The 26,494-nt window shown below is 38.2% G+C and overlaps 1 protein-coding gene across 4 annotated transcripts in view; it reads left to right on the top strand.

The window, feature by feature from the left end:
- The window catches only part of LOC135701495 (fibrous sheath CABYR-binding protein-like), a 292,932-nt gene that overhangs the window by 192,797 nt on the left and 73,641 nt on the right, over positions 1-26,494 (top strand). The window lies entirely within an intron of this gene.

Here is a 26,494-nt window from a genome sequence, read left to right as displayed (position 1 = left end):
AGCTCTGTGATGAATCTTTCGCACTAGGGTTGAAAAAAAAAATGCCAGAACACTCTTCGAACTCTGTTTTTGTTGAATTCTTCTTAAAATCATCTGTCATTTTCCTCGCGATCCCCATACAAATCTCTTCAGAATATCTTAGGAATTTTCCTCAAAGTTTTTTTTACACAACTCGTTTTGAAATCTTCTAACATTACCTAAGAATTTAATTAAGAACTTTCATTCTTCTCCACAGAAATCCCTCCAAATTCATCTAAGAATTTCTAAGGACTTCATGCCAGAATATTTTTGGAATTCTTTTCAGAACTTCTCCTTCGAAAACTATGTGGGAATCTTCCTCAATATTTGTTTGAAATCAACACTTTCAATACTTTGAAATTTTACTACAAATTCCAGGGTTTGTCCGCAAGATTCTATAGATTGTTCTGCAATTTTCTATAACCCTTAAAATGTTTCCAAGTTTCAAAGTCTTGACAAGGTTGACTCCACTACTCATAAGTATGATATTTTTTTTTTTCCAAATCTGTGATCTTGAAAGTTTTTTTTCAAGATCTCTAATTTTAATTATTTTTTCCCCAAACTTGCATCACATCAGACTGAGAGGTAAAATCTAAGATCCTATCTTAGTAAGGTTCCTAAGTCAACCACATTAACTACGTAGACATATTATGGGGGGTTAATTGGTTATTATCCTCTGCTCATACAAATTTAAAAAATTGTGTATGGACAAGTGTCTTCTCTGGAGGAGGGGGAGCAAGAATCCAAAAAAAAAACTGCCAGCGTAGTTAAATGACAGCCCCATAGCCTGCAACATTTTTGTGCGACTATCAAAATTATGCTCGTATACCCAGGAAAAACCGATGCACATTAGACTGGCCCATTAGAGTGATGCAAAATTTGAAATTTTCGCTCCACAATACTTAAACGATTCCAAATCGGATCCTGACTAACCTCTCAAAATTTGAACCCATTTGGTGAGAAACTGAGATGGCACAAACCATTTGAAGTTTGTATGGGAATTACTATGGTAAAACCAAGATTTATGTTCATGTCTATCTAATAATTCACCATATCGGTCTGCTTCAAAAACTTTCAACTTGTAGAAAATTTTCCCAGCTACAACTTTTCTGAAGACCACTTTTTGATTAAATGCAAGGATCGAAACTTATTAATGGTTCAATGCACTGATGTCTTATGATCATGCTCAATCAACTGCTCAGCAGGCAACATTGGTGTTTCTGGGGCGTTGAATAGGACACAAAAATTATGGCTACTATGTCACACTGCAAAATACAGTGTTGCCTACAGAGCAGCTGCTTGATCATGTCATAAGTTTACCAATCTCTTAAATAATTAATAACTATTTCCTGTCTCGTTTTACATAGAAACGATCTTCAGCAAAGTTGTAGCTGAGAAAATTTTCTATAAGAATAGCTATCGAGCTGTCTTGCAGCTCAATATGGAAAAAGACTAGAAGGCAATGAACAAAAAGTTGAGATTTCCCATAGTAATTTACATGTAAACTTCAAATGGTTTGTGCGAAGTCTGTTTCTAACCAAATGAGTTGTAACTTTTTGAGGCTAATCACGACCCGATTTGAAACCATTTAAGCACTGTGGAGCGAAAAAGTCAAATTTTGCATCAGTCTACTGGCCCATGTATAAAAATAAAATGTCCACCCCACCCCTAGAATTGTGCCTTTAGGTGAGAAAACCACTCTTTGAAAGTTTCAGCTCATTTGGTTATAATACGAAGTGGTGCTTTTGGTTCAAAGTTTATATGGGGTTTTTGGTCAAAATGTATGAGAAAATGGCTCTATCGATGGTTCATTATTTTCGATTTAGGTCAGATTTTCAGAACTGCTGTAGCTTAAAAAATAAACATTGCTGAAGACTGCATCATGGTTCAAGTTAGTTTTATTGAAATATTTACATTTGAATGTATAAGGGAAAATGCGGTCAAATTTTTGAATACAGTATCCTAAATATTGCAACGTGTATTTATTGCAAATTTGTTCATTGCATTTTCTGTTCGTGTTTCAGTTAAGTACAAAAAAAAATGTTCTGTTGCCTGTGGTTATATGACAAATTCTGCTGATGAAACCAAATCTACTTAATTTTCCCCATTTCCATTATACCAAAAACGTCAAGCAAATTCTCCAGCTGCTTTCACTGAACCACGTTTTTGCACGTGACAGCACATTTTCCCATAGCTTAGCAGCACTCGTTTTCTTTTTTGAACCGGAAATGTAAAGTGTAAACTGCGAGTAATTAAAATGTCGTCCCTGCTAAATGCCAGACGCTTTGAAGAGCCTTCTGCTCACGTGCGCTTCTGAACTTTCCCTTCCCCTTCATGGCCCCCTTTTTGGAGCAGGCACCTAGACAAATGAACGTGCTCCCTCAGCTCAGCCCCAAGTCCCAAGTGCGGTTGGTTGGAATTTTTAATTAGAGCTCATTAGCACCGGTGCCTACTACTACTGGTACACTCGCTGCACCTGATTAAAGCAAGAGTAAAAGTTGTGGCTACAACAGAAGACGGTAGAACCTCAAGCGCTCTTATGTGGCATAAACGTTTGAAGCTTCTTTGCGCAATGTGGTAGTAGGCTCTGTGCGAGAAGTTCTTTCGGCAAAAAAAAGCAAATATTTACTGGCTAATGGTCTTAAGGCTCTGCTGACCTACTAACCGCCGCCGCCGTGCAGAGACAGTCAGTGCCATAAAAGAATTCCATCACGCTTACGGGATGGTGAATCCTTTTCCCGGCTCCAGCTTCCAAACAGTCAACCATAGCGCTGGGCATGTTCCTTTTTTAGTGTGGGTGATTTATTTGCGGTTCGCTTCAAGTATGGCCCCTTTTTTAGGAGCGCCTATTCCCCGTTTTACCGCACATAACAAGATCACATAGGTTCGTTTCAGGGTGCTCAACAGAGCTTCTGCCAGCAGATGCTTACTTGGCGAAAAAGGACGATGACGGGGTAATAAAAAATCAACATACAAATTTAAATAGCAAAGCCATGTTTTGATGTGCTTCGCTTGGGAAAGTCAATTATGGCAAGCAGGTTTCTGTTTGATGTACTGAAGCTGTGGATTTATAAATAATTGATGCAGGTTTTGGCATTCAATTTCCACGAGTTCGACCGAATCGGCAATGTGAACTACTACTAGGTGATGGACAGCTTTATCCCATCATTGCTTCGCATTTATCAGTCTTTGCCGAAATTTCATCGGATGATTCCAGGTTAGCATGAATCATCATCAAGAGGCATAACGAGTCGAATCTAATACGGGAAGGAATCCCTGCGGAGATTTCATCCGACCCATAGATTATTCATAGTTGGAAACGCACACGCACCTTTCCGTTTGCGGCAGTCTTCTCGAGTACAGCAGTACAGCAGCAGTCGTAGATAGGTATTTCTTGCCAACGAATGGTTGTTATGCTCCATGCTGGTAGTTATAGTTATAGTGGCAAGATTTACGGTGATACAAATAGACACATCTCGTATTTCCCGAGGTTGTCCATATTTTCACCCGAACGGGTTCTGCCGACCGATCGACACGGCCTCAGCTGTGCGCTGCTGCTACTTGGCAGTGCAGGGGAATGGGACATAACAGTGCCAATTTATCATTTATTCTTCGCGCACTGGAGAAGCTCCTTGTTCGGGGTGATGGTGTACGGGGGTAGATTTATGGCCACTCGCTGAGCTTTTTATGTTAGATGTGAACCCGAACGTAGGACATGTGTCATATGTAAATCGCGGAGAGATGTTCGCACCAGGAGATTTCATTTTTTCTTGCGGTAAGCTGGATGGGATTATCGTAATTTTTCTCCTCGTACTGTGGAAAAATAGTATATATAGGCGTAGCCAGAAGGGGCAGGGGAGGGTTGCTGGTTCCCCCTGTAGCTCAACAAAGATTTTGTTTGTTATAAGTTTAAAATTCTTGACAAATGTTCAAGCGTCAATCCCAAATTTTCAAAGTCTCATAATTAATCATTCGAGCAGTTATGGGACGAACTTACCAGCGATTGGAAGAAAATGAAGCATTACATTCAAGATTTATGAAGCTTAGCATAAATATGACTCTATTTTCTTGAGGTTCTAGAAGACAAAATATCAAAATACTTTTTCACGGCAAAGTTCGAGTGGTAGGAAACATCATTTAAAACTGATCGAATGATATGATCGATTATTATTATTTTTTATTCTCGGTCTACGAACCACGCGATTTGCTTGAGTTGTAAAAACATGAAGTTTTTTGAAGGTCATTAGCCTTTTTTTCAAGGAAAAGCATTGCTCTATTGCGAATTCTGGGACATTCAAGATTCGGGGACAACATTCTCCAAGACTTGGATTTTATACAGGCATTTTCCCGTCAACGGGACTTAGAGAAATATTCAAGTTGCAAAATATTGAGGAAAAGAAACTACATATTCAAACATAATTAAATAATCGGGCTTTGGGATATTTTGAAATTTTTTAGAATTCTAAATCTTTTCAAACATCTGGAATTTTGAAGAATTTTAGGGATACATATAAGAGATTGTGGACAAAAAACAATCCTCGGGAGTTTCGAATAGAACTGAAGAGAATTTCGAGATCGTTCTGAAGAGGAGAATTGTGAGGATAAATCCAGGTTAATGATAATTTCTTGGGCATTCTGAAGAGAATTCATTTTTTGCAATGCGCAACACAATCCCAGGGTGGCCGGCAAACCGGGAATACCGGGAAATATCCGGGAATTTGAAAAATAACCGGGAAAACCGGGATAAACCCGGGAATTCGATGAGAGAACCGGGAAAAATAAATTAACCACATCATAGGAATACATTTTTAAATCATAATTTCAGAATAAACCATTCAAACAGAGTGATTCTTTACCAAATGAAGGTCTTTCTCTAATTGCTGCATAATTTTCTTCAGATTTCCGTCTTATTATTTTGAGAATTTAATCAGTCATATTTCAAATTGATTTTTGTCGTTTTAATTTCAGATGTAAAGTGCATAGTCCTCAAAACAAAATATTGGAGATACTGGACTTGAGAAACACACATTTGTAAAAACTGAAACTGAACTATTATTTTCCGGGATTTTAATTTCATTCAAAATTCTCATTATATGAATTCCAGAATTAACTTGGAATTCTGCTCTGAATTAACATGGATTTCTTCTGAAATTAATTAGTAAACGCTCCGCGTAATAATTATAAGAGCATAAATCATTCGATATTTTATTTAAAAACCCCTTGGAATATTTTAAAGAATTTCTTTCTAATTATGAATAATAAATTTTGTTGCAGCTCTGTGATGAATCATTCGCATTAGGGTTTTAATTATCGTCAAAACACTCTTTAGATCTCCGTGTCTTGTTGAATTCTCATCCTAATTCTCTTTGAATTCTTCTTTTTTCTCACGATCCTCATACAAATTTCCTCAGAATCACGTAGAAATTTTCATTAAAAACAAATTTCGCAGCTCCTTTTGAAATCTTCAAAAATTACCTAAGAATTTAATTTAGACAAATCTTTCCCACAGAAATCCCTCCAAATTCTTCTAACAATTTCTAAGAGCTTCATGTCAGAATAATTCTGGACTTCTGCTCAGAACTTCTCCTTCGAAAACTATGTGAGAATCCTCCTCAATATTTGTTTGAAATCAACATTTTGAATACTTTTGAATTTTACTCAAAATACCAGGGTTTGTCCACAAGATTCTATCGATTGTTCTGTAATTTGTTATAACCCTTAAAATGCTTCCAAGTCTAAGAGCCTTGACAATTATAACTGCTCGACTATTTAATAAATATGATTTATTTTTTAATCTGTTATCTTGCAAAACTCTGACATTGTAACTATATTTTCTCCAAATTTTGCATCATGAAGATTGAATTTGATCAAATTTTGAAGAAAAGTTCTAGTTTCAGACTCTACACAATTTTCAAAGCCCCAGAATCTTGGGAATCTATTAAAATCATTTTTTTATCCTTTTAGTAAATAACCTTTCAGTTATTTTTTCCGAGTATTGGTCAATTGGACGTGGGTATTAAATTTCATGAACTATGTTTACTTTCACGTTGTGCGAGTTCCAACGTCTGTAGGTTTTACAATTTTTTTTTCGTGTTTAACTTTGTACATCAGCGCGAGTTCTATAAGGTTTATATTTATGTTAGTGTAGACAACGGAGTGAAGACAAATTTTCTTTTTCCGATATCCCTAACAATTTGCTCAAATTCTCATTTGTATCAAGTTCATTTTTTTCTGAAATATTTTTTAAAATCAAATCTCTTATTCTTCACAATTCTGTCTTATAACCTATTCATCCAGATAGCATTTTGCCTGTTACTCAATAAATTCTAGGGCTTTGAAATCAAAAGATGTATCGAGCATAACAAGTGGTAGAATTTGATTTTGAAAAGTATCAATAAATTGTTTTCAATACATAAAGTGACTCATAGAGTTGAATATTTTCTTTAGCTTTATAAAATTCTTTCTGTAATATTGCTTTTATTTTTCCCACAAATAACCTCCGAAATTTACAGTTGCCACGTTTTAAAAAATGGGTACAATTTCGGTTTTTTGTTGAATATTAACAACCGGGAAATTTCTATGATTTGAACCGAGAAAACCGAAAATGAAAGTCACTGGTCACCCTGCAATCCTCAACTTGCTTTCCTCTGTCTATATATCCTTTTCCTTGGCAGTAGTAGCATTAGCAAATTAGTAAAAGTAAAAATAAGCATACAATTGCTTGAAGCATTTCACTGCCACAAGCAGCGGACAACAATCCGGTTGTTAAATAAAATCACAATCAAGGAAAAAAATAGAAAATCCTAAAAAATATTCCAAGGACAAATATTTCTGACAAACAATTGATCATATACATTTTTTTGCCTCTAACTTTTTTAATCAACATAATACCGTTAAGTGATGTATGAAGCTTTTGTAGCTTTTGATATTAACTATGTTAATAATTTAAATATGAATCTCTTATGAATGATGAAATAGAGTTGGCAGAACATGTTATTGTTTTTCAGTGAATGCAATTTACATTCACTGAAAAACAATGGTAGGTTCTAATAGCTCTGATTCATCATGCATAAGAGATACAGATTTGAGTTGTTTACAAAAAATGTAGCTAATATAAAAGCCTACAAAAACTTGAAACCTTATTTAACGGAATTTTGTTGATGAAAAAAGTTAGAGGCAAATGAATGTAAATAAATGCACGAAATGAATGTATGTAAATGATTTTCCATCCCTGGCGAGCATTCCTAGATAATTTTGCCAAGAATTATAGGGGTGTTTTGAAAAGAATGTAAGGAGTTTCATATATTCTGACGAGAATTTGCAGAAATGCGTGTGGAGAATTTCTAAGGAATTTGGAACAATACTTAGGAAAAGCAAAGAAGAATTTTACGGATTTTTTTTAAATGTTTTGAAGAATGTTCAGAAATTTAGAGCAAACTTCAAACGCAGTTTTGAAGAGAATTTTTAAAGAGTGTTCCATGGTTCAAAATAGCAGAAGTTAACCAAAAGAATTCTTTGAAATATCCCATGATAATTTTATACAGAAATCAAAATTATCTAAGCATACTTAGGGGAATTTACGCATTCTCGTCAATGCTCGAGATTGTTTAAATTCATCTGCTGCTTGATTCTCTATCCATTCCAATCGACAGAATTCTTCAAAACAGTTTGAAAGCGTTTTTACAACGCTCCAAACTTCTCAGGTGAGTGTGACTATTGTCGGCAGCCTCTTTTTCTTCGGCAACCTTCCCATTATAACTGCGTGTTAACCAGCTGTTCTATTATCGGCAACTCGAAATCAGTCCCGTTTTGTAGTACTTATGCTTCATTTGAAGAAACATCTGGCAAAAACTGCTCAGTCGTACAAATATAATCAGATTGAAACTGAAAAACTAAATAATCGTTTGGATACATTCCGGGAAGTGTGTTGATGGTAAAACATAGTGAAATTAACGTTTAAATTTTGGTTGCCGAAAATAGTCAATGGGTGCCGAAGCCGACATTTACCCTAATTCAAGAACAACATGTGAAAAGGGCATACAAGCTTTTTGTAAACAAACCTTCTTATGCCCTTTTCTCGCCACCCATATGACACCAACGCAAACCTTTAACATCACCGGGTAAGGGAAACTTTCCCCTTCCCGATGATATTGCTGGTTTGCGTGGGCGACCCTCGGTTGGCGAGAAAAGGGTTTACAAATGTTTGTTTACAAAAAGCTTGTATGCCCTTTTCACATGTGGCTCTTGAATTGAATTTGTTGAAGAGATAACAAGAATAATTTGTGAGAATTAACAATAATATCACAATTAAAATTAATTCCAAGCGACAGACTCTCTTATAGTTCTTCGTGGTGTTACTCTTAAGGTGATTCCTTGTAGCGTCCTTTTTCGTATTATACTTCGCAATTTCACAAGTCAAAATATGGAAGTTTTTGGGAATGCACGTAGCTGAAACTACTAGGGTAAATAATGGCTTCGGCACCCATTGACTGTTTTCGGCAACCAACATTTAAACGTAAATTTCGCTGTATTTTCTCACTAAAACACTTCGCTGAATATATTTAAACGATTCCTTAGTAATTCAGCTTCAATCTGATTGCATTTTTACGACTGAACAAACCTGCTATGCCAGAATTTTCTTCAAATGAATCATACGTACTACAAAATACGGCTGATTTTGAGTTGCCGATAATAGAACAGATGGTTAACACGCAGTTCAAACGGAAAGGGTGCCGAAGAAAAAGTGGCTGCCGATGCAAACAAACAAACACGTTATATGTGTGCGTGACGCTGAGAAATTGCTAATAGAAGTGCGAACGGTGCTTTGATTGCTTTGTTCAGGGTGGCGACCGAAACATAAATTAATCAGGAATCGACATCAACCGGGAAAAACCGTGAATTTGATTGGAACCTAACCTTATTTGAGTATACCTCGTTCTATCTTATTCTGTCAATGAACATTCGAAGTCCAATATATTGGATATTTCTCTTAAAATCTTGAATATTTCTTCAAGCCCGGATATTTTTTTTTCTTTTCGTATTAAAGGATACTAAAAAGTAAGCCTGAGAAAAAAAAATGCAATGTCTCAGTGTCTGGCATTATGAACATTTTTTTAAATTGTATTCATGTCATAAATTCTAGAAAATAAGGAAGAATCATTGAAAATTCGAAATAAATCTTAGGATAAATTTTATGATTTTAATTAGCATTGCTTTGACATGAATTTCATGTGATAATTCTAAATAAATTCTGTTGAGAATTTTATACGAATGTTCAAGGTGGTAAATACTTAGACAAATTTTGCTGTCTTTGTTATAACTCATAAATTTTAACCTAGTGATCCTTTCTGCCCAATAGCATTCGTATTTATGCTTAATTTAAATGCATATCGAACAATTGGGAAAATTTTCGAAATTCTGGGAAAACCGGAAAATTGCTAACCACGATTTGCTGGTTACCATGTTAATTTGAAAAATGCTCATGCAGTTTGACAGATGTTTCAATTTCGGTAAAATTACTAATTGGACCTAACGACCTCTTGGGCACGATGACGTTCGACCTACTGGCGTTCAGCCTGTTGACATCTGGTCTAATCGTCAATCATACCTCCCTCCCGCCCTACTTCGAATCCTGGCTACGCTCTTGGGTAACATTTCTGATATCTTGAGCAATCTAGCTATAGCAATTCAAAGTAAAATAGACCCAACCGGAAAATGTATTACAGATTTGCATATAATGTATGCAGACTTTCAATGAACAGATTCTGTAATGTGGTCGTCGGAAGGTTTTTTAAATGTTCTATGTGACTGTTATGTAAGCTAAATTTTCGATCAAAGTTAGTTACTCAAAATTTTGTGAAGGTTTTATACGAAAATATTCATTCTGGAAAAACTTGCTTGTACGCTACAGTCCACTGTAAGAACTTTTTTATTTTTCCTTGATTTGTTTCCCGTCGATCTTGTTTTCCGTGCTGAGAACCAATGCTACTGATGCCAGGGAAGCAGCTTCCACACCTGGACCCTACCTCTCGACCCATCAACTCATGAACCGGGGACCAACGGCTTTCCTTCGGCTCCTTCCGTGATCAGAGATGCTATGTCTCAGAACATCCCGGCGGCGCCGACTGGAATTGAACCCAGGCACGCTTACCACTACACCCCGGTGCCACTACACTTGAAGAACTGACATTACATTTGTTGTAAGAAACATGCAGAGGATGTAAGAACTCCTCACTTACATTTGTTAATATTTTTGTTACTTCATACGTGATGTTTACGATTACAGAGTTGGGAGAAAATGCTATACTAATATACGCCAGCTCTTGCATTTGATGTTCATGCCATTTGTTTTGCGTGCATAAATATGATGCATCTTTTGGGAAGGTCAACAATCCATCGATAATTTGACATATGGTTTCCGACAATTGATTCAATTTATGTCATTATGTCAATTAAAAAAATAATTGACTTCCTACAATAACAGCGTATTTTCCTGTGCCGAATTCTGAACAACCAGCCACACATTGCTCCTTTGTTTACCCAATCAAAGCAAATCGTTCAATATTGCATTATTTCGAAAGTGATCTGCTCCAGCAAACCGAATCTTAAATTGCGCTCAATTCGAGCGAACAATCATGCACTAAAAGCCTGTCACTCGGCGCCTAGATTCGACAGAAAACGCAGAACGTCGAAGAAAAGTAGCCAAAGGTCAACATCAACTTTAATTGTAATCGCCATCGCCATGCGGTCGGCTACGAAGATCGTCGCCTGCGCCCAGTGTGTATGTGTGTATGGACAGAACCGAACCGCGGCGAAGCAAAGGTTATCTGCCTCTTTTTGTCTGGCTGTGTGCGCTGAGGAAATGAGAAATAATATAAACTATGGCAATTTATTATTATTTTTAGAATCACTTCTTGCTGGAATGCACCTAGTTCAGCAGTCCATCGATCGATCGATCTATCGGCGTAGGCTTACTGTGCGATTCGCGCTCGGTTATCGCACTTATTGGCTCTGTTTGGGTTTCCAGTTGCAATCAACAAACCTCGTCTTCTGACAAATGAGTGGGTAGCCCCGTGGAATCTTGTTCCTGAATCACGTTATAGCCGGTGGCCGCGCGCTGGAACGGTTCCAATGAATTGAAGTTTTTGCTTTGATTAATGTAAACAAACAAATCACGTTGATTGCGAGCTGGTCGCGGATCATGTGAAAAGGATTAGTCGCACAGACTGAGAAGTATAATCTCATGTTGTTGAATCGTGATAGTAAACTATCAAGTGTGGAATTTAGGACACTGGTTTTTGTCGATTGAGCTATTTGGCTGAATGCAAATTGGTAGAATAATAATATTGAACATGTGTCACGTAAATACGGCATCGTAATCGAGTCGTTAGGTTGAGCAATATTTGACTGATAGCAGCTTTGCAATCTAGGTCCTATAAAAGGTGTACCGTTTAAAATCCGCAATCAAAAATCGTTCTCAAAATTCGAGTTTTTATCCGATTAACCTTAAGCCTTAACCCCAGCCATAAGGTTCTGCACGACCTCAGAATCGACAGTTTTGTTGCTTTCTTCAGTTCTTCTACATTCTTCACCAATTTTGGTCGTTTTAAAAGGTGCTCCTTCATTATGGCTCCGTATTTTTCTATTGGGTGCAGTTCCGGAGTGTTTGGGGGGTTCAGATCTTTCGGCACAAAATCGACATCATTCGCCTTATACCTACCACTCTAGCACGTCCTTCGTGTAGTGGCATGATGCCAAATCCGGCCAGAAGATCGTCGGACCGTCGTGAGCCTTCAGGAGAGGGAGAAGCCGCTTTTGGAGACATTCTTCCAAATACACCTGTCCATTCATGGTGCTTGAGGTAACGAAAGGTGTACTCCGCTTTCCGCAAGCCACAAATCGCTTACCAAATTAAGAACTTCTTGGCGAACTTCGACATCTTCTGTGTCCGTACATCACACATACAGGTTTCCTGGAATTTGGTTGAAGTCCGCCTTCACATATGTCTCGTCATCCATTACGCAGCAGTGTGGTTTCGTTAACTTCTGGTCGTACAACGTACTGTTTTTCGTCATGGTTTGGGGATTTCTGAACCTTAAACGTACGTAGCCCAGCTCGAGTTTTGGTATTCTACACGAAAGTCGTGCTCACATGCAACTTTTTAGCCACATCTCGAACTGAGGCGTTCGGTTTCCGTTTAAAGTCCCCAATAACGCGTTTGTGATCGTTCTCGATGACCTGACGGCTTATTTTTCGGATCTTCGCTTCCGATCAACATTCAGACGTTCTTCGAACCGTTTTATGATACCAGACACCGTGGAATTCGCGATTCCCAACTTTTTCTGATGGCACGATGCGACAGCTACTTATTTCAAAGTACTCGTGCAAAACTTTTTCGCGCACGCACTGTTCTTTCGTTGGATTGGTTAATCTGTTAGCTACAAACGTGTTACAATTCGTGACTAGGTTTCGGCGTTGGGTAGTTTCCTCATGGAAAAACGAAAACCGGGTAGCTTCCTCATAGAAAAACGAATTATAACTAAATTAACTCCTGAAGACGGAACTAACCACAACACCGAAACGTATTGGGTTGAATTGTACCATGATCCGTTCAAATTTAAGTTACAAAAAACTGCACTGCCAGAATTCCCCAGCTTAGATATTTCTCGAATTCTAGAAGCTATCCCAAAAATACAGAATTTACATCATGAAATTGCCAAATTACAGGCATTTTCCATGATCCATGGATTACTTCAAAACTATTAAAAAAATGCTTCAGAAATGCAGAACGGTGTACAAGAATTGACATTTTATAGGATCTAAAATAATTACCATCCTAGCAAACTTTTCCTACCTATTTTTTCCTACCCGTGACATCCCGGGAAATTTACCATTAAATATATTTCCTGATTTCCGGGAATGTGATTCGGTTTTCCGGGATGGCTAGTTTTTCAAAATACTATGTTAAATACTAATTTTCACTCAGTGTTCACTCGGCTGTCGACAAAAGCAGGCCACTTTCGATGTGTGCCACGCGATCGTCTGTTTTCACGGCAGCAACCATTGTGTGGTGCTCCTCATTGTTCTTCATCAGCAGTTCTTTCGGTCGATGCGACGTCGATTTGGAAAGCAACCGTTTCGTGATGAGTGTGTGAGTGTTGACCACGTTTTGCGTCCATTGCTGCAATGGAAGCGTTTTGCCCCACGATGGCGTAACTGCCATACAATGAAACCACTGGAAGCGACTCCAATTTTGATGGAGGAGGCTATTTGGATAGCGGAAGATAAAGTGTTTATTGTGTTGTACCTTTTGACTATAGTTTTAAGATGTATTGTATAGTGACCAAGAATCCTCGGTTCTGTAAAGTTAATTCGGTTGAGCCTTATCAAATAAATTAATGAAAAAAAAAATCACTCAAACATAAATCACATCACATGGGAAACCAATTCTGGGTACACTCAATTCTGTTTTCACGCGATTTTGTTGTTGTTGTTGTTGTTGAGTTCATACAGCATATGAAAATATGGGTGAGAGCTACCATTTCCATTGAAATTCTCAGTTTTGACAAAAACGCAAATGAGACCGACTTGCGATGAGCAGCAGTATATTTGGTCTATAGTAACAACGGATGTCGATAAAACAATGCCACTCCTCCCCGATGACCATGGGTTCGTGGCCGTCGCCGTTATAGCTGATTGCTAATACCAACTTTCATTTATTTGATTCTTTGTGCAATTCTCATGGATCTGATCAAACGTGGAATAGAAACTACTAATTGTTCGGTAATCAATGCTCATGCTCATGCTCACGCTCAGGATTGCTTTGTGATTAAGATCCATACTACAGTCATTCGATACAGCTATGAATTTCTAGTGCATTTGCTAAGAAGGTCTGCAGACTTACAGAATCTGTATAGACTTAAACTTGTTGTTTTGACAAATTCGGAAGCACGTCAAAGTTTCATCTTAACCGATCAATACGTTAATTCTTGCAATCAAAAAGGGTTCAGAAATATTTCAACGGATCATTAGATTCCTCCGCTCCGCCGCCAGTCGATCAATAAAATAATACATTATGATCGATAACCTCAGCTCCGTCTGCTCGGTCAAGGATAGCCACCTTTGCACTGCTGCATGTTTTACTGTCAGTAACTGTTTTATTTTGCCATTTGATCGATCCTTCTCCTTCTCATCATGATCATCGTCGCCGTCGTCGTGAGAAGTGAAGCGAATCCGTTATAATCGCTGACCTCGTTTCATCGGTCTCTTGTGTCTGACGACTGGAAGAGTTCATCATCGGTTCTTCCAGTAGTGTGCACACTTCTGAATTGATCGGTGCTAATTAATCATGTGCAGCAGAAAGGCGCATCCCATTCATTGTTCCTGGCTGGCAGACTGATAATGTAAGGATTAATCACCCGTCGTGGTCGTCGTTCCGCACTAAATGAGCAATTTGCGGCCGAACAATGAAACGAAGCAATACGATTAAGCCCTCCCATCTCAACGCAAGACGCGGGATTGCTAATTTTAATCCAAACCAGGAAGAACTAATGGTGGTTTTGTGAATTAACTTTATCACGTTCACCGACAATCGACGGACGCGTAGTTCGTCGTCACCGGCGTTCCTGCGTAGGGAAAAGAGTGGAGTACCCTCACTACAAGAAATGCCTATCATTAAGTTTCTAAATTTATCTTTGCTCTTTTGGCTGATGCTATTCGGCGGAAAAATCGATTGATTCAAGATTTCTCAAGAGGTATGTTTTGCTTCGTGTCCCCCTCGACGCAGCGCCTGGCTGCCACTTGATAACGTCATTAAAATCCTTCACAACATGGTGGGAGTCTACTCCTTAAGGATGCCTATTAATGCTGTAGATCCAGATAAATGGCTCCCCGCGGATGACTGAAAGGAAAGAAGGCGAAGCCAGGAGAAGCTACATGATGGAATAATTGAATCTGACACGGATCTGCTTCCTCTTGGCAGTTGGGAACGGAGAAATCCGATAATTTCATAAGGTACGGACGGATCAATACCGTTGACTGTGAAAAAACCGTGTGCTTAACAGAGGCTTAAGCCAAATGGGTGGCGAAAGGTGGCGCAAGCGTAAGCAGCAAGCATGATTTATGGTCGCTACCGCCAAGCCTGATGCGTGTGCGTGTTCCGACCGTAACAGTGGTAATCACGTTGGAAATGGCCTCAAACAACACTTTTTTTTATAAAAATGTTCATTTTCCAACATAAACACTACACACTCTACACGAGAGCATAAGTGTCTGAGTTGTTGTCTGAGGCGCCTCTCTTTGACGACGACGGACAACGGGCCTCTGCTTGAATGATGACGACCGCCTGAGGGACGGTGAAATTAATTATCATTTCTGCTTACTTGGGAAACGGGGGCACCCTCCTGTCGAGATTCGTTTTTACCGCGCATGCACCTCTCGCACCCTGAGTGCAACTTTGTTGCAGTGAAAAAGAGGGAATTCAACCGCGGATATCGCCGAGTTGAATCAGAGCAAATCCGCTCCATTAAAGATTCATTGCGGATTCTTCCCATGAGTTCATTCTGTAAATTCTCCGGATAACGAGTTTCAGTCTGCGGTTTTCTTCCAAGAAGAATTTGCTCAGAGGCGTTTGCTGGAATAGCAGAAAGCTCCGGTTCACTCGGTCTTCACCAAAACTTTCGACATAATTAATTTAGTTTCCGGTTCGTTTGAACGAACGAGCAACACTTTTTTTTATCATTTCTCAAAAGTTCTGTACCCTTTTTGCGATCCCCCAGCTTCCATCCTTTACCGCCGTCGCCGCCCTAGATTCGTAGACGGTGTTCGCAGTTCAGACGACTTTGATGGGAGTTTCAAACGAACTTGCACGGACCAAAATTGGTTGAAGTAAATTTAAAATTTAAAATTCACTACCGACTTGTTGGTGTTCATGTGCTTTTGCCCAGTTTTGGCTCGCGATGGAAATCGCATCACCTCCTCAGGTCTGCCGAAGGCAGTGGAGTTGAGCAAGATCACGATTTATTTCATAGTTTCCACTGCCCCACATTGATTGGCGGCCAATCCGAAGGGAGCAGCTGATTTTGTTGTTGTTTTTAGCTTGCAATAGTATGATGCTGTTTTCCGCAAGCGCGGAATAAAGACCGAAACGGAGAATAAAGAACTTTACCTTATTTGCTAATCATAATTTGTGCAAAACAACACGTTCTGCTGGGGGTTTGCTGTGATTTCCCTTCGCTTTTCCGTGCTCGGTACAATGGGACAAGGCGGTTGGTAGGGGTTGGGCCGTTTCGGTGTAATCTGCTGACGGTGGTCAACGAGCGACCGGAGAAGGGAATTTCAATATTAGGCCGGACCAGGGCTGACTAATTGAAATGTTTAGTCAGTAGTAGCAGAGGTGAGTCACACCTGGGGATTTCGCAAATGGAATGCAAAAAAGAACGGAAGATAATTGATCTTAGATTGAGATTGATTTAGATTAGCAAGCTTGTTGGCTGTGGTATTACGTGGTGGTTACATGGTATTGAAGTTTCAAGTGGTTAAATTTGAATTATTTACAGAGTGGGAACTTTATCGATAAACCAGTGAAAATTCGAGAGTTTTAATGACACACAATTTTGAATATTATATAAATTTTACGTTTGCGTGAGAAAAAAAAAAAATCAAGATTTCATTGCTTTTTATTGCCATGGATCGAGAAAAATCAGCAATCCTTCCGTCAGATTTTGAAGCAATTTTTCTCTGAATTGGCAATAACTTCTAGCAAATATAATTATGGTCAAATCTACAAAAAAGCATGTTCAAACCTAAGGACGAATCGGTCTGACGCGACATTGTCCGATCTGCATAAAACATTGCGTAATTTTGTGTTGTAGGCAATTATCCACATTTGAGCTAAAATTCGGCCCTTTTGAATCTTATAATGCTTTTTTAGTGGCTTATTCGATGTTTTTACATGAACGTCACGTCGACGTCTGATACAAAGTTGTAGGAAACGATATAATAGTATGTGTCGGCAATATAGGAGAAATGCATGTAATGTCGGTCTAAATGGCCCTAATCCCATATATAAATTCAGCAATCGACTAAATTTTCAATAGCGGCCAAAAATATCCATGAGTACCGTACCAATGATTCGTTCATCTAGATAAAATTGATTAATATTAGATTTTTAGGGATGGGCCCAATCTTAGATCCATAGGCCAACATTAGAGCCATTTCCCCTATACACAATTTTTTAAATATAATTTTGAGTTAAAAATCCTGTATTGAAATATTAAATAACAAAATAAAAATACACTGACGGGGTCGGTGGTTGAGTTGATAGCGGGATTACTCTCTCACCACAATAGGTTTGGGTTCAATTCCAGCCCAATGTCGTTGGCATTTTCTGAAGCGAAATATTTTTGGTCCCGTCTTCGAGGATAGCAACCCTACCCTTACCAGGAAAGCTGGGATGGCTCGAGATTTAATTTTCACTAGGACAAACACGGGTAAACATCTTACTTCAAGAAAAAATTAAAATAAAATTCGATAAATCTCAATAACTTTTTTTTTGTAAACAACGCATTTGATCGTCGATTTTGCGTAGCTGGTAGCTCGCACACGCTTTCTAACACCACTAGCAGGCAGGAGAAAATTCCCCCTATCTGATGGTAGTGTTAGCATGCGTGAGCGAATACCTTTGAAAAAGTTATCGAGAAATATTGATTATAATTTTTTAAACAAACGCAGTACTGTCAACCTCATCTCCCATCCTTTTCCACCACTTCTCCAAATCAGATGGTGTTTTGATTGTTTTGCTACATTTCTTCAATTTGCGCTTGCCCAAAAATTTTCAGTGGGACGAAAATCTCGACAATTTGGTGGTTTGATACTTTTCTCAATAAAATCGACATTATTCTGCTTATACCATTCTATGATATCGCGGCTGTAAGGCAGCTGGCTAAGTTAGGCCAAAACTTTACGGGACCTTCGTGTGTTTGAATGAACGGCAAAATTATGTTCTGGAGACACTCCTCATTGTAAAGTTGTCAATTCATAGTCGCTCCAGTGATGAAAGTTTTCTTTCCGCAACTGCACATGCCTTGCCATATCATCAACTTGCGAGCGAATTTATCTGCAAAGACAAATTTGAATTTATCCAGAGCATCCCCCTTACGTTTAGCAAAGTAAATTTTGACGTAGGACTACGTCTTTCGGGAAGGGTGCCAATCCAGGGAAATGCAACGAAAATTGGTTAGACTTTAAAAGCTAATAACTTGGCAAATAATCAATGGATTCTGATGATTTGTATGTCGATCGATTCGGCAGTCTTATAAAATTTATGTGGTATGTCTAACATTATAAATGTTTAATATTTAAATAGTTACAAATTAAGAAATATGGAAACATTCAAATTTCTCATACATTTTCTTCGACCGAAAGGTGGTCACCCCTAACACAGCCATCAGGAAGTTGGTCCCTAACAACATAAGCACAATCATTCAGCGTTGAACGTTGGACGGGTCAACCTCGAACTCGTTCGCTGCAGCGTGGACAGCGTAGCATTTTTTCTAATCATTCAATCACATCAGCTAAATTCAGAAAAAAAGGGCATAGAATGATAATCCAAATGCTAAAGTAAGCGAAACGTAGAAAGTTTGACTGCAGTCATTGTTTGGCTGCCGAGTGATAAACAGTGGTGTCCGTTACGTTGCACACTGAAAACGATAGTCAAGCTCGGTGTGCAATTTGCATCATATCCCATGTTTTATCTTGACTGCACGGCCAGAAAGTAGGTTTCTGTACTCAGTGAAGTTATTCGGATGGACTATACCTATCACATGATTGGTCTCTTAATCCACTGCAACGCTAGTAATATTTGATTCAAAAGGCTTGCTTAAGCAGTCTATATTCACTGAAAACGAATTTTATTCAGAGAGTAACTTACTTATACGTAGGTTACTCATGTGCTGAGTGACCAACGCTTTGAGAAATGTATCCTTACGAATGAGCGAAAGTTACATACTCTCTGTGTTAGTTTCGTTTTTTTTTGTGCTCGGACTAGATAGGAGATTGCTATCTCTAGTAATGTTATTATTCAGATGGATAAGACCTATTGTATACTGAACACAGGGAAATCGGGAAAAAGCTGGACATTCTAAATCACCGGGAGAAGTCTGTGAATTTCGATGATGAACCGGGAAAAAATATACTTCGTCCTCTCTTTGGAAAATAATAATCTTCTCAACTACTAGATTTTTTGAATACTATCACTTTGAAGAACTTTTTCGATAATTTTGTTGAAAATTCCTAAGGAATTTAGAGGAAATTTTAGAATGAATTCTAGAGATAATAAAGTTTGTAAGATACAAATTCCAGTGGAGTTTTTGGGAGTATTTTTATAGAGTTTTGACTACAACGTAAAGTCAATTGTTTAAGTTCAAAGTAGAATTATTTGGTGGTTCTGTGTGGAATTACATGACGATTGAAAAGAGGATTAGGGGCTGTTCATAAACTACGTAGACAGTTTAGGGGGGGGGGATTGACAATTATCCACGGCCCATACAACTTTTAAAATTTTTGTATGGAAAATTGTCTACGCAGGGGGAGGAGGGGGGTCAAGAATCCCAAAAATCTGTCTACGTAGTTTATTAACAGCCCCTTACAAGTTAATTTCTAATGAATATTCAAAATAAATTCCGAGACGAATGTAAAGAGAGGTCTTATGAGAACTTCAAAGAAATTCCGAGAGTATTGAATTCTGAGGGAATTAGAAAGAGTGAATTCTAATGAAAGTTCCAACAAGGGAACCGTGAACAATATCAAGGGTTTCAAATTTTCAATTAAATTTCTAAACAATTTATTCTGTCATTTACATATTATTGAAGGTAATAGCAAAATAATCTCGTAGTTCTACGTCAACAATGCGGTGGTGCTTTGGACACAACCCTCAACTTTTTTTGGCCCGGGATTTGTCCAAAGTCCATTTTTACGTTTCATCGTCCATCAAAATACATCCGTTATACTTGGTCAGAACTTGCTGTTACAGCTTCCTTGCACGGTTTTTGGCAACCAGGTTTTGTTTCAGCGTTCTGTTGGGATGTTTGCTGGCATGGTACGACCGGAAACCTTCTCGCATACAGATTCGCTGAACTGTACTGTGTGCCGCACTGAACCTTTTCGCCAAATTACGACCGGAGATCCCAGAATTTTTTTGGACTGCCCTTATGACCTTCGCTCGTAGTGTTCCACTTCTACGTTTGTTTTGCTTTGCACGATCCAACGTTAGTGATTCCCGGTAACGTTTAAGCCCGGTATTTAGAGTCGATTTTGGAAATTCGAGAGCCTTTGCTGACCACGTTGGAATTAGCACGTGAGTGTGCAGAAATTTTTTACGTGTGTCACGTTTCATCTTCGATAACTTTTGAACAAGTATATGAATCCTGATGAATTTCTCACTGATAAATAAACAATCCGGATCAAAATGCTGTCAATAGTTTCTTGCTACGACAACTAGAGGCGCTGCAGTAATTAAATACTAACTGGAACAGACTTTAATTGCTCATCTTTTGACAGATACGCGTATTTCGTCTACTACTTGCAGACTTCATCAGTGTCAAGTACTCAACACCACTGAAGAATCCATCTTTTATCTACGTTATATATATATAAGTCGTACATAAAAGATGGATTCTTCAGTGGTGTTGAGTACTTGGCACTGATGAAGTCTGCAAGTAGTAGACGAAATACGAGTATCTGTCAAAAGATGAGATAACGGAATTAAAAGGAAGTTAACCAACACACTCAAAGCTCTTCATAATAATCTGGCGGCAACTCAAGTGATTTTGCGTTGCTTCGACCCGAATTTGTCCTTTTGGTCTAGCTGTCAATTTTGAATTCCATTTGAAAGTACGTACCTTCAAACCATATTCCTTCGGATTTTTTTTTAGATAATTCCGAACAACCTTTGCTGATCTGTTGATCTTCCGAGCAATCTCAAGATTAGATCTGCCAGAACCTGGATTTGACCATTTTCGAAATCGTTCAATCGTTTTGTCTTTCTTATGTCTGAAAAAAATCGAAATCAATGACATGTACTGCAAACATAATAAAGAGGAGACTTACTTCAATGCAGATGTAGTACAAATTTTTGCGAGATATGAAGAACTTTAAGTAAAATGGTGATAAACATCTACTGCGTCTAAACGTTTGCAACACACCGAAAAAAGAAAATATGTCAAAATGAAATCTACTACCTACTGACAACGGTAGAAGCTTTCGCAAAGAGTTTGTAAACATGGTCAGGGCTGGCAAATGTCATTTTCAATGATATATCTCACGCGATATTTACAGAGATACTTCTGTCACTATCATTGGATGATAAAACGATCATAGAGATTTTCTTCAAAATCTCATCGAATTTTTTGTCATGACAGAACGTGACAGTGTTGTGATCATCGTAATTACTAGCTTATTTAATGTTATTAAAGTTACTTGCACCGAGGAAATCTTAATAATATATTCACTCTACCGATTACATACGGTTGTGTGCTTAAATTCATCTTAATCAGTTAGAAATGTTGATGTCAAAACCGCATAAGATTTATTCTCATGAGCGCTTGAATATTGAAAAATGACAAGAAAGCTAATAATAGGTAGTTTCGTCTCGTGATAGTGAGAGGACCTGTTTTCTCATCGTCACATGACGGCCGTTATATTTACCAGCTCTGAACATGGTTGAGCATCTCACTATCACATGTATACGTAATATGATTTTTTGCACTGAAATAAGAACCGGACGGCTATATTTTTGAAGTGCGGCTAAACGAATGTATCGCACAGTATATTTTAATCGAATTATGTTAACCTGTTCGCTATATGTACCTTTTTCCTATGTTTTATTTACTTTGCTTAACCTGGATATGCAAACCGATTTGTTTTTTTTTTTGAAAGTTGAAACGCTTAATTTCTGTTTGTTGTAGCGCAGCAATTCCATATTTATATATTTTGTGGATGCTTACATTTGTGCTCTTGAAGTTTCACGCTAAGGTAGGGTATCAAATGGGCCGTACATAAGCCACGTATACACTTTCAAGTGGTGAGGGAGGTTTAGCGATTGTCTACGATCCATAAAAAAAATCCTAATTTTTGTATGGACGAGCCTACGTAGTTTATGAACATCCCCTTAACAACTAAGGTTTTCTTAGTCCGGGATAGAGAATCATAAACAAGAGCATAAGAGTAAGGCACTTTGGAGTCTCGAAACTTTTTCAAAGGCATGAGCGGTTCTACCTATCAGACTTATAATGGGGTCGTGCGAATGCGAATCAGACTTCGCCCCTTTGTAGAGTTTTATTACAACGGGGGGGTTTTTTTTTGTCAGCTTGACATCTTAAAAACTGTTCGAAGTCTCAGAATTTCTTTTTAATTTTGTTCTGGAAAAGTTTGGAAAAATAGCAAAACGGGTTGTCCCATGACATAAAAACCAATGGTTAGAAGTAAACTTTAAACACATTTTCTCGGTTTGCTGATTTGTGCTATGGGACGGACTTGCCATGAGTGGCAGTGTGCAACATTTTCTTATTCTCGAACCACAAAAATACCCCCCCATTCACCGATAAACTAGATTTGATGGGGCATCACCACGCTTAAAACCGACTGTACGAAGATTCCCGGTCATTCTGTGAACGTGTGAATGTACTTAATATAAAAAAAGTAACACGGCGACCCGACGATTCCCGCGACCATTCAACCTTTTGCCACAGCTCCTCGCAGAGAGACGGTACCGCACTAAGATCTTTCTTGTTTTCCTTCCTATCATCACATCACTAGAGCATCGTACATCGCCTTTCTTTCTTTTCTTTCTCTCAAAACGAACGCTCGCTCAAACGAGTGAACGAGGAAAGTAATTATTTCTCGAATTGAAACAGTTATAAATGTAATTATTCAAAGTGTGTTCTATACGCCAACAATAACAACAATCCGCGGAAAGCCCCGAGTACGTCTTGCGTGCGTTAAATGCACGGCTGAAGTTGGGGTTGATGATGGGGAAGAAGATGATGATGATGATGATGAGATCTTCATATCCAGCAGTACACTCACAAAGCCATCCAATTCAAACTTGACCGCAACTTGGCAGTTCCCATGTCGTGCCTTACCGTTTCGTTCCGCGTCGCTGTTTCTCCTATAAATTACGATCATATCAGGCTAGCTGGCCGTCGTCGTCGTCGTCGTGGTGGACGTGATTGTTTTGATTTGAAATGAAAACCACACGCAGGGAGAAGTGAGGCAGGAAAAATAACATATCTTCTTTGGGACGGATCCAGAATTTAACCCAGCCATGGTCGCCGCTAGCCGCGGACGGGCGTAAGACTGTAGAGGTGAAAATTTCTTTAAATCACTGAATCGAGTAGAAAATTATAAACATCCGTTTAATAACTCAACTTTGATGGGCGATAGTGTGCTGGCATAAGCAAGGGAAAACGAAATAAATGATCGGGGGGATCTTGAGAAGAGAGCGATTGAAGCAAATAACTGAAAAACGACTTACTAATGATAGGGGGCGTTCAGGTGAGAGGTAATAAAATGTAGGAAAAAGAAAAATGATTACCGCCCCGCTGCTGGCCAATGGACAATAGTAAATCGGATGGATGTGAAGTGAGAACGAGGGTAAAGGTTTCGGTAGGCCGAGAGCGTAGAGTGGTTTGTATTTACTGTTTCCTTTATGACTGTGGGAGTTATGGTTACCAAAATGCATTTCGAATTAACACTCACTTAGCAGACTTTCAGCGCTATATTTTCGGAACTGTTTGGATGTCCACTGGTGTGAATTTGGGGAAGAATATAGCGCAAACTCGGTGGCGTGAATGTTCAAATTATTGGCGCTGTTGCAATTTGGATTTGAGCTATTTTTAGATTTCCCATCTAGTTGACGAATGCTTGGTAGTCTAATCAATGAGATGTCAACAATTTTCAGAGAAATTTTTCCAATATTTACCAAAAAAAAAGGAAGAAGTTGCTAACAGAAATAAAAGATGCTGCTTGTTGAAATAAAATCTAATAAAGTGCGACTTTTTGACGTAGGACTACGTCTGTGATTTCTATATGGAGGTACACTTTTTGAAAACCTTAAAAGGAACATGTAACTAAATTATGACAGATTTTGAACGTTAATAACTCAACTGCCCCAGAACCAATTTCAATAATTGTATCACCAATCGATCAGAAATATTTCTACGCATCGATAGCAATGCTTTCGACTGTTGATTTTCAACAAGAAACTATTGAAAAAGTGGTAAATGTCAAGCATTGTCCAAAAGCGTAGAAATAACTAACAAATCCACCAATTACGTACATGCATATGCTGCTTCCCCAACACAGTCATCAGAGAGTCGTTAGTAAACGAAACAAGTCGAAGTGTGTGAATAATGAGGATTTAATTGCGTTAAATTTTGCACACTCATCTCTATATTCAGAATCACAAGCCCCCAACGAACACACACAATGCTCCCAAGAGTTGTAATCTTGTAACCAAACTTGGAAGAAGTGGTGCAAGTGATTTTGATCGATTCTCTGCATCGACTTTCTGTTTCGTTAATAACTCAACGGCAAGCACATTCATTGAAACGTTTGTTGTTCTGGATGATAAAAGAGCATAGCAGAAATAGTGCGAAATAGGTTAGTGAAGCCATGATCATCAAAAGAGAAAATCGATGAAGAGAATTGACTTTCACACCTCTGCTTCTAAGCCCCTAAAGTCGTCGTCATAGTAATGAAAACTAGCATCGCACCGCTTTTGGTTCTTGGTTACACTTGTTCGACATTTCCGAAGGACCACCAAAAACATGAAATTACACTATTTTCTATGGATGCCTAAAAGTTCAATTATTCGATTAACAATTCATCGTAGAGATTTTTCCAGCTATTCGATTAAATATTAGTCGAATTTTCAATTATTCGAGCGCGATTAATTAAGTGCAGTAGAGAAAATAAATAAAAGTACTTATTTATCTGAACAGGCATAGAGAAGAACCATGACGTGAAACAGGATCATAAATTCGTCGAAAAAAGTGTTAAGCGTCTTTCTGCTAAAGGTTAAGATTTACCAACTTGTTGAGAGAAGGAGTTTAAGGAGAAAAACTAAAAAGGGGAGGAGCTTTAGCTGGTGGACATTGATATTCTACTGGCTGTCAGGGTTACCAAAACTATTGATAAATCTGTATTTCTACAGATTTTTCAGATTTTTTAAAACCAAGATTCTGTATTCACAGATAACAGATTTTTAGAATTTAAACAGATTACACAGATTTTTAAAATATGATCAAACATAAAAAAAATTAAACTTGAGATGTTTAAAAGCAAAACATTTTTTCACTTTAGTGAAATTTTATCATCATCAACTTTTTATATCTATACATGCAATTTGTGGTTAGAAAAGGATAATGAGAACTGTCAGAGGTATTCTTTTTTTTTTGTCAAGCTATAAGTAATTTACGAACATATATTTTTTTTTATCTATTTTTTGCTTTTATAATAAAAATGGCTCAATCACTTTTCAAATGACATTTTTAAAGGATTCAATTAATAAATTATCAACACAGATATCATCACAGATTTTCCGGACAAAAACTAAGATGAAAAGATTTTTTGGACAAAAACACAGATTTCCTTTTGGTAACCCTGCTGTTTCTATCCAATGCGTCTCAAAATTCCTTCGGGATTATCTTCAAGACTATCATGAAAATTCTCATAAGTTCCACAATCAACAAGATGTAACAACCAAAATGTATGTTAGGAAGACCACCACCCTCTCTCCCGAGAAACACAATCTTCCAATTAACCTGACATGTTCTGTTTGTGATAAAAGTATCATAAACTCGTGTCATTATCGACAGATCTAATCTTATCGCAGCGCAGTTCAACAAATGCGCAACAGAAAGTTGCCTGGTCAACATTTATAGTAAATACACTCTTGAATGGAAGTGCATCTTGTCAACATATCGTCAACACGTGCAATGCATCAGCGAAACAATTTCCTGCAGTTAAGCGTGGCGCTGAACACTTAAACGCTGCATAAATTTTAATATTATTATTAGATTCGAAAATAATTCTTGTGTTTATAATCAACCCGTTATTTATGATTCATCGCAAGCAGAGAGGACTGAGAAATGTGTTGGGATGGGTAGAAGACAGTCGCTGCAATGTGCGGGGCGCAGCTAAATGGGTGGTGGGTGCAGTTGGAGCTTTCGAGCTCCCCACTGTGTCTGTTGAAAGGTATACTTTCAGGCGTTTGCATTTCATCATCGATTCGATTTGAAACGTAGGCTCACTCACACTCGCTCGCTCGTAGGCTCAGTTGTCTGTTTTATCTGTTGATTGTGTTTGTCGTTCGCGTTCATTAACATTTCAGTCATACACCGTCGGAGTGACACATCCGTTCCGTTCAGGAATAACTCCTCTCTGGCTCATATCATCCCAAATCAGGAAACGATAATCT

This window comes from Ochlerotatus camptorhynchus, unplaced genomic scaffold, assembly GCF_037179485.1.
Source record: "Ochlerotatus camptorhynchus isolate MF236.1 unplaced genomic scaffold, CSIRO-AGI_Acam_v1.1 ptg000165l, whole genome shotgun sequence".
Lineage (NCBI taxonomy): Eukaryota > Metazoa > Arthropoda > Insecta > Diptera > Culicidae > Ochlerotatus > Ochlerotatus camptorhynchus.
The sequence above is the reverse complement of the archived record's forward strand: the minus strand, read 5'-3'. Positions and strand labels throughout refer to the sequence as shown.